The sequence below is a fragment of the Bos taurus genome, chromosome 24, assembly GCF_002263795.3.
Source record: "Bos taurus isolate L1 Dominette 01449 registration number 42190680 breed Hereford chromosome 24, ARS-UCD2.0, whole genome shotgun sequence".
Taxonomy (NCBI): Eukaryota; Metazoa; Chordata; class Mammalia; order Artiodactyla; family Bovidae; genus Bos; species Bos taurus.
Window position 1 is genome coordinate 4,215,212 of NC_037351.1, and position 8,565 is coordinate 4,223,776.

Here is an 8,565-nt window from a genome sequence, read left to right on the forward strand (position 1 = left end):
TGTAGTGAATTATTTATGCTTCGAATCTGTCTGCTGTCAGAGACAAGGACTGAATCTTGCTCAATTTTGTGATTTCACTGTCCAGCACAGACTCTTACAGAATGCATACACAGCGTTTAAACATTTGTTGAGCACTTGGAGGCTGTGTAAATAGCTTTTTGTTGTTGTCCAGTTGTGTCCGACTCTTTGCGACCCCATGGACTGTAGTATGCCAGGCTTTCCTGTCCTTCACTGTCTCTTGGAGTTTGCTTAAACTCATGTCCATTGAGTTGGTGCTGCTATCCAACCATCTCATCTTCTGTCGTCCCCTTCTCTTTCTGCCTTCAATCTTTCCCAGCATCAGGGTCTTTTCCAATGAGTCGGCTTTTTACTTTACATTTAATTGAACTTCCTAGGGGAATCTTGGAGAAAGCAATGGCACCCCACTCCAGTACTCTTGCCTGGAAAATCCCATGGACGGAGGAGCTTGGTAGGCTGCAGTCCATGGGGTTGCTAAGAGTCGGACACGACGGAGTGACTTCATTTTCTCTTTTCACTTTCATGCATTGGAGAAGGAAATGGCAACCCACTCCAGTGTTCTTGCCTGGAGAATCCCATGGACGGGGGAGCCTGGTGGGCTGCTGTCTATGGGGTCACACAGAGTCGGACACAACTGAAGTGACTTAGCATACATAGGGGAATCTTAGGGCTTCCCTGGTGGCTCAGAGGGTAAAGCGTCTGCCTACAATACAGGAGACCTGGTGTCGATCCCTGGGTCAGGAAGATCGCCTGGAGGAGGAAATGGCAACCCACTCCAGTACTCTTGCTTGGAAAATCCCATGGACAGAGAAGCCTGGTAGACTACAGTCCATGGGATCGCAAAGAATAATATATATAAAACGAATACTAAAAGAACAAACTCTTTAAAAAACAATCTAAAAATGGTTGTCTTAAAAGCATGCCTTTGTAATTATCAGTTTATTGTAGTTCATGACCCTGATTCATTTTGGTGGGTGTCTGTTGCCCTCTAGTGGCTCCAGAGGGTTAAAGCTCGGGAAACATTCCTCAAGATGGCCGTTCCCAGGACACATGGGCGAGAAGGACAGGAGAGATGGAGAGAGAGACGTTTGCAGCAGGCACGGTGTGATCACCTCAGACAGTAACTTGGCCTTTTATACAGGCTTCTTAATACTCTTGCTCTGTTTACAAAACAAAGAAACAGAGCACGCAGAGCCTTAGATGCCGGGGAAGCAAAAACCAGAGTTCCCTCTTCTGAGCAAATGAAATTCTGAACAGCTTGGGGCCGCTTTCGGAAAAGTGCAGCCCACACCAGTGAGGAGAAGTAGTCCTGTCGTCTTTACCTGATGACACTTCTCTCCTCTGGATTGACAGAACGATAAAGATAAGATTTACTACTCTGTGTGTGTCTGCTTATTATGAACAGTTTTTGGTTCATTTTCCATTTTCTATCATGTGGGGGTCATTATTTTTAAGCGGCTTATAATTCTGGGTCTGGGGAAGTTGCTTGTGAGAAATGGAATATTTCCTGCCGTATGAGTCATCATTGTTCCAGCCACAACTAATGATGAGCTGGTGAGCCCTGAGGGCACTCTGGAAGGAAGGAATACCTGCCCTCTAGCAGCCATCAGACTGCAGCCCCTCCCCTAAGGTGAGCCCTGGGAGACTCAGGACTTGAGAACACAGGATTCTGCCCCAGGTAGCTGAGGTGCATCTCAAAGGACTGATTTCAGAGAGCCCGGACTCTTGCATCTTCCCATACACAGAAAAGTCTAAATTCCTTAGCTTCAGACATTTGGTTTTCTTTAGTTAACAATAATCTTTTGATGTTCTGACTACCTGCCCTGAACGTTCATGGGAAGGACTGATGCTGAAGCTAACGCTCCAATACTTTGGCCACCTGATGTGAAGAACTGACTCCTTGGAAAAGACCCTGATGCTGGGAAAGATTAAAGGCAGGAGGAGAAGGGGACGACAGAGGATGAGATGGTTGAATGGCATTACTGACTCAATGGACATGAGTCTGAGTAAGCTCCGGGAGTTGGTGATGGACAGGGAGGCCTGGCGTGCCGCAGTCCATGGGGTCTCAAAGAGTCAGACATGACTGAGCGACTGAACTGAACTGAACTGAACCTGCCCTTTGCTGCAAAACTATATAACCTGGCTTTCCCCTCTCGCCTCCTCAGAGCGGTTCTCCCAGGGTCACTTGAGATGCTGCTTCTTGGGCTTAAGTCCTAAAAATTCCCAGCAAAACACACACACACACACACACAAAAAACCTCTCAACTTTTCGGTTGTGAATATCTTTTAAGTCCACGCTTGTGTGCCTAGATTCACACGCAGTGCAATCAGCATGTTACTGAGGCCAAGCTCACTCTGCTCGCTGGGAGACCAGGTGTTGAGGCAAGGAATATGACTTTATTTGGAGAACTGGCTGATCGAGAAGATGACAGACTAATGTCTGAACATAACCATCTCACCTGGGTCTGAGTGCCAGGTTCCCTTATGGATCAGAGATGGGAGGAAGGTGAGGAAACAAAGCAGAAAGGCCATCAATCTTGTGGATATCTCCTAGAATGGCAAAACTCAGGCGGCGGGATGTGTTCCTTCCTGCCTGTCATCCACAGGTGGACAGGCTTCTGAACAAAGACACTTTAGCTGAACAGTAAGGCAGAGAGGCAGGGTTCGCTGAGGCCGGCCATCGTGTATGATTACAATAAGAGCAGCAACGAAAACGGAGAAGGCAATGGCACCCCACTCCGTACTCTTGCCTGGAAAATCCCATGGACCAAGGAGCCTGGTGGGCTGCAGTCCACGGGATCGCTAAGAGTCAAACACGACTGAGCAACTTCACTTTGACTTTTCACTTTCATGCATTGGAGAAGGCAATGGCACCCCACTCCAGTACTCTTGCCTGGAAAATCCCATGGATGGAGGAGCCTGGTGGGCTGCAGTCCATGGGGTTGCGAAGAGTTGGACACGACTGAGCGACTTCACTTTCACTTTTCACTTTCACTTTTCACTTTCATGCATTGGAGGAGGAAATGGCAACCCACTCCAGTGTTCTTGCCTGGAGAATCCCAGGGATGGGGGAGCCTGGTGGGCTGCCGTCCATGCGGTCGTACAGAGTCGGACACGACTGAAGTGACTTAGCAGCAGCAGCAGCAGCAATGAAAAAGCAAGTCAAACAGTTCCAACAGGGGGTCAGAACTGGCTTCTCCCTGGGTGAACCAGCAGTGTGCTCTTTCCCCTGAGGACCCGGGGAGGCAGGCGAGGAGAGGGAGCCCCTTACCTCGGACACAGCTTTGGGGCGGGGCTGGGAGAGCCAGAGATCACGGTAAATAACATTTCTGTGAAATATATTAAAAGTCAAAGCAAATACAAATTATCCATGATAAGCAAAACTATCGGTGTTTTGGGTAAAGACAGGATCAGCAGAACTGACTTTTCTCTCCACTTTGGTCTCCAGTGTGGCTGGCACAGTGCTGATTTCTCTTTGCTGTTTTTATTTATTTTTATTAGGAAACAGGAGCTTCCCTGGTGGCTGAAATGGTAAAGAAACTGCTGGCAATGCAGGAGATCTGGGTTCGATCCTTCTGTTGGAAAGATCCCCTGGAGAAGGGAATGGTAACCCACTCCAGCATTCTTGCCTGGAGAATCCCATGGACAGAGAAGCCTGGCGGGCTACAGGTCCATAGGGTCATAAGGAGTCAGACACGACTGAGCGACTAACACCTTCCCTCTACGAGTGGTTCAGGGCCCAGCCTCCATAGTGAGATAGCTGGGTTTCAAACCCGGTGCTGCTACTTACTGGGTGCCTGACATTGGGCAACGTTCATCATGTGAGTCCTTAAAAGTGAAGCCTCATTGCTGGCTGGGTTGGAATGGAGGAAAGGGAGGATGGAGGAGAGTTTCGTTCGAAGTGTGAGAGGGGCATGGCCCATCTTGCTGGCTTTGAGGATGGAGGGCAGGAACCAGGAGACTGGGGCTGGGAGTGGCCCCTAGAAGCTGGGAATGGTCCCCAAATGACAAGCTGCCAACACCCAGTAACAGGATAGAAAAATAAGGGGCAAAACAGGAACAATAAAGAGAGCGAAAAGACATGCGGGCTTAGTTATTTCAGTTGTGCTCAATTCTTTGCAACCTGTGGACTGACTGTAACCCGCCAGGCTCCTCTGTCCATGGGCTTTTCCAGGCAAGAATATTGGAGTGAGTTGCCATTTCCTTCTCCAGGGGATCTTCCCGACCCAGGGATCGAAACTGTGTCTCTTACCTCTCCTGCATTAGCAGGTGGGTTCTTTACCACTAACACCACCAGGGAAGCCCACAAAGAGAGCAAGAAGACACGTGCACTGGCGTTTACACAGAAAGGATGCGCAGCAGTTGCGGCTGGCAAGCACCGCCCATCTGGACACCCGGCGTCCTTCGGCAGACTGCGTGCGTCAGTGCCGTATGCTCTGTTCTCTCCCCGCTCCCCCCACCCCGTGCCTCCCCCAGTTCGGGGACCCTGGCTCTGGATCCTCATGTATATTTTATGTGTCTCTCAGGGCAGCAGGATATTCAAAGTGCCTGAAAAATTAAAAGCTTTTTATTCTCTTGCTTTCCCCCCCTGCTTTTATTACATACAAATTTGGCATAGAATACCATGCCTGATGCAGACATGTAATATTTAATGAACAGCTGTTGCTTTTTCTTTGCTATCCCCATGTGTCTGTGTGTGCAAAGCTAAAGAAAATAAGGCTTCAATGTATTTTATGTGCCTGTTAAAAGCTAAATTAACAGTACTGTGTGCGTTCTTAGAAGCCTGCGTGCAATTTCAGCCAACAAGCCGCCTCGGCTTACCCAGTCCCATAGCCCCCGACGCTCTGTGTTTCAGCCTCTGACCCTGCCCAGCCCACAAAGCATATTTGCAAGAAAGGGAAAGAGACCCTTCTTCAATTAAAAAGGTTAATTTGGAATACTACTTTTTTCAATAATAACAGTTAAAAAAACATAAAATCAGGCTATGTAAATTATATAAATCAAATTGTTGAACCCAATGGGAGGTTTAAAAAGTTAATCAAACTAATTAGGAACTCAAAGTCTCCAGGATATAATAATTAGCTTCATATAGTTTACCTGTTTTTCTACTTCCCAATATTTTGTGAAATTTGTCAATAGTAATGGATAAGGAGAGCTTCCCTGCTGGCACTCTGTAAAGAATCTGCCTGCGATGCAGAAGACACAGGTTCGTTTCCTGGGTTGGGAAGATCCCCTGAAGGAGGAAATGGCCAGCTGCTCCAGTATTCTTACCTGGAAAGTCCCATGTACAGAGGAGCCTGGTGGGCTACAGTCCATTGGGTCACAAAGAATCGCACATGACTATGTGTGCACACACACAAAATGGACAGGAAGTGGACAGTAGTAAATTCAACCTCATCCTTTGTTGTGTTTGACCTTGGGACATATGTTTTCCTTGATGATTCACTTATTATCTCTCAATAAATAATCAATCAGGTTGAAGTTATGGTAGATGGGGTGGAAAAGACAGCAAAAGATGGTTGTGAATATAGTGACTTGATTGTAGCCGACTCTTGAGACAGGATGTTGTGGACTGTAGGGAATTCCGAAAGTATGAGATAGAGGGGGGAGATGGGTCTTTGAGAAGCAATTTGGAACCACAGCATATTTCTGAGCAGAGTTAATGGCATACTCAGAAGGACAATAAGCAAGTTGTTTACATTTTGGAAGTTGTTAAGTTTTAGGAAAATGCTTGAGTAATGTTACAGATTCAATTACAACCACACTGAAAATGTTAAACTCCTTAGGCTCAATGAATAATGACTATTTGAATCCAAGCGTATCCCTTTAGGGTAAATCTCTATTTACAGGAAGGAGTTTGATACAGACACAAACTCAGGAGTGGATCTAACAGTGGAAAATAATATATGACATGGAATTTAGGGAGCCCAGCCCTAAATGTTTGACTTGCCAGAAGCTGTGTCGGTATGAATCAGAATTGCAACCACTTAAGTTTTACTCAATAAACACATACTGGGGACTCCCTAGACAATAAGGAGGCAAACCGTAAACATGCCAGGAGGCCGTTGAACAAGTAGTTGGGCAGACAGGACGCTTGGGCTGTTACCCGGAGTTACTACCCAGGGGTTCTGTCCAAGCATTTAAAATTTTCATTTAAAGATGTTTCCCTTTATTAAAACACAGGAGCGGTGAAACTTTCTACTGGCTTTCTGGAAACCAAAGCAAAGACTCTTACTTTGCTGGATTTCTCTAAGGCAGAAAATATGTTGTGCATTGTCCCAAGTCAAGATGGCCCAAGAGGTTCTCAGGATGGCAACTTTAGACAAACGACCCTGGAGCTCTATTCTGTGGTGGCAGCCACGGTGACTAGACCCCTGGTGGAGGGCCTGAGGGAAGTTAGGAAGCTCAGTTCTCCTGAACACTCCCCACCTGCACTGGCCTGTGACTTGAACCCTATGGCCTATGCTCCTGTGCTTGGGTTTCAGGTCCCAATTCCACAAACAGAAGTATGATGGGCTTTTGAATGGAAGAGTCAATGAACTGACTACCGAATGGGGGTTAGTGAGATGCAAGAAGTTTATTAGGAAGAAGGAGGCATGATTATAGTTTTGGAGAGAGGTTTAAAAATTAAAAGAGGTAGGTTTTAGAAGAAATAAACTAGAAACAATTAAAATATTTAATTCAATATTCAGTCCAATTCAATGGTAAGTGATAAAGTTAAATTAATTGAAAAGTATGACCTTGAAAATAAATATTTTCTCCAGTTTCATCATAAAATGTGGCCTAGGGAGGGCAGCAGGAGCATCAGTTCTGCACATCCCCCCGCCCACCTCCGAATCTCATGCGTACACTCAGTATCCATATGGTAGCTCTAATATCATAGCCACTCCACCACCGCTCCTGGCAAGGTAATCCTCTCCAAACACGGGATCTCAATGACATCAGGACAAAGGAGCTAGCACAAAGGGCTTTCTGCTCGTCTCCCTGCAACAATCTGAGCATCACAAAGAAAACAGCATCCTTAATTTGAGTAAGATACAATTTTGAAGGTCTGCGAACTTGTAATGACACTCAGGAAAGAAAAGTTAACATCAAAGGCACCAAACAGTACTGTGAACGCAACAGGGTATGTTTGATTTTCAGGGGTCTTTAAAAGTAGGGGGTTTGGTGCATGAGTGCACAAGTGGCTATCCTTTTGGGTCCACGTCTGTTTACGAAATACAGGTGTGTCCTTGTTTGGTAGCATTGCCTAGGTGAACGAGCCCAAACAAAGCTGGTTATGTGATGGTGGACTCCCTTGAGAGCCTATTTCAGTGATGATACAATATTGTGATTAGGTCAGACAGACCTAAAGTCAGTAAGAGGGAGTAGGCATTAACGTAGGGGCTGCTGGCAATTCCCGGGAAAGCAGAGGGGAGTGAAGAAAGGGGGTGTGTCAGAGGGTCCACGCCTGTGAGGGAAAGCAGGTGTGGTCTCTATCAAGGTCACCTGCCCTGCACAGGGGAGGGAATTAATGACGCCTTGCTGTGACATCCTGTGCAGTGGCCTGAGGGCGTGCTAGTGTGCCGGACGACATGTTCCTAGGGGACAGAGGGAGATGTATACGAAATTAAGAGGAGAAAGGGACAGGATCTGATGGACAAATTCTGCGATGCGCGTTCAGGTTCTTTGTCTCAAGAACATCCAGACACTTGTTCCCCACGGGGCTCAGCTTCCCCGGCTGGGTACCGAGCTCTGCTCCTGCTTCTAATTTTTCAGACTTATTACTCTCCACCATCTGTTCCCCAAAGCTGAAGAACATTTGTGTACAGATGAGAATTTTCCTCAAGTGAGGCAGAGCAGACAGCAGGCTGTAAATATTTTATACTTTCCAGGATCATTTTCTTGCAGAGTATTAAGAATTCACGCCAACAGTTGGTAATGGGTTATCCGAAGAATGCTTTGCTAAGCATTCTTAGCTATCCATCTTGGTAAAGGATAGGAGGAAAGGACTTGGATAAATTCAGAGCTGAGGTTTCAAAGAGCTGCAGCATCATTTCATTCATGGTGGCAGGCTCACCTACCTATTAACAACATTTAAAATTCTCCTCTTGGACTATTTTTCTTTAACAGCTTTTTGGGAGCCTCCAACTTACGGAAAAGTGGTAAATATGTGCAGTACAAAGAACTCTTTTTTTTTTTCTACACCATCTAAGAATAAGCTGCTGACATGTTGTCACATTACTTCCACATCCTTTAGTGCATATTTCCTACAAATAAGGATATTCTCCTACTTTAATGTGCTGAATTATGTCCCCCCAGATTCATGTTGGGGCTTCCCAGATGGCGCAGTGGCAAAGAATCCACCTGCCAGTGCAGGAGACGCAAAAGACTCAGGTTCGATCCCTGGGTCAGGAAGATCCCCTGGAGTAGGAAACAGCAACCCACTCCAGTATTCTTGCCTGGAAAATTCCTTGGACAGAGGAGCCTGGCGGGCTCATCGGGTCACAAAGAGTCGGACACAACTGAGCAACTGAACACACACACACAAATTCGTATGTTGAAATC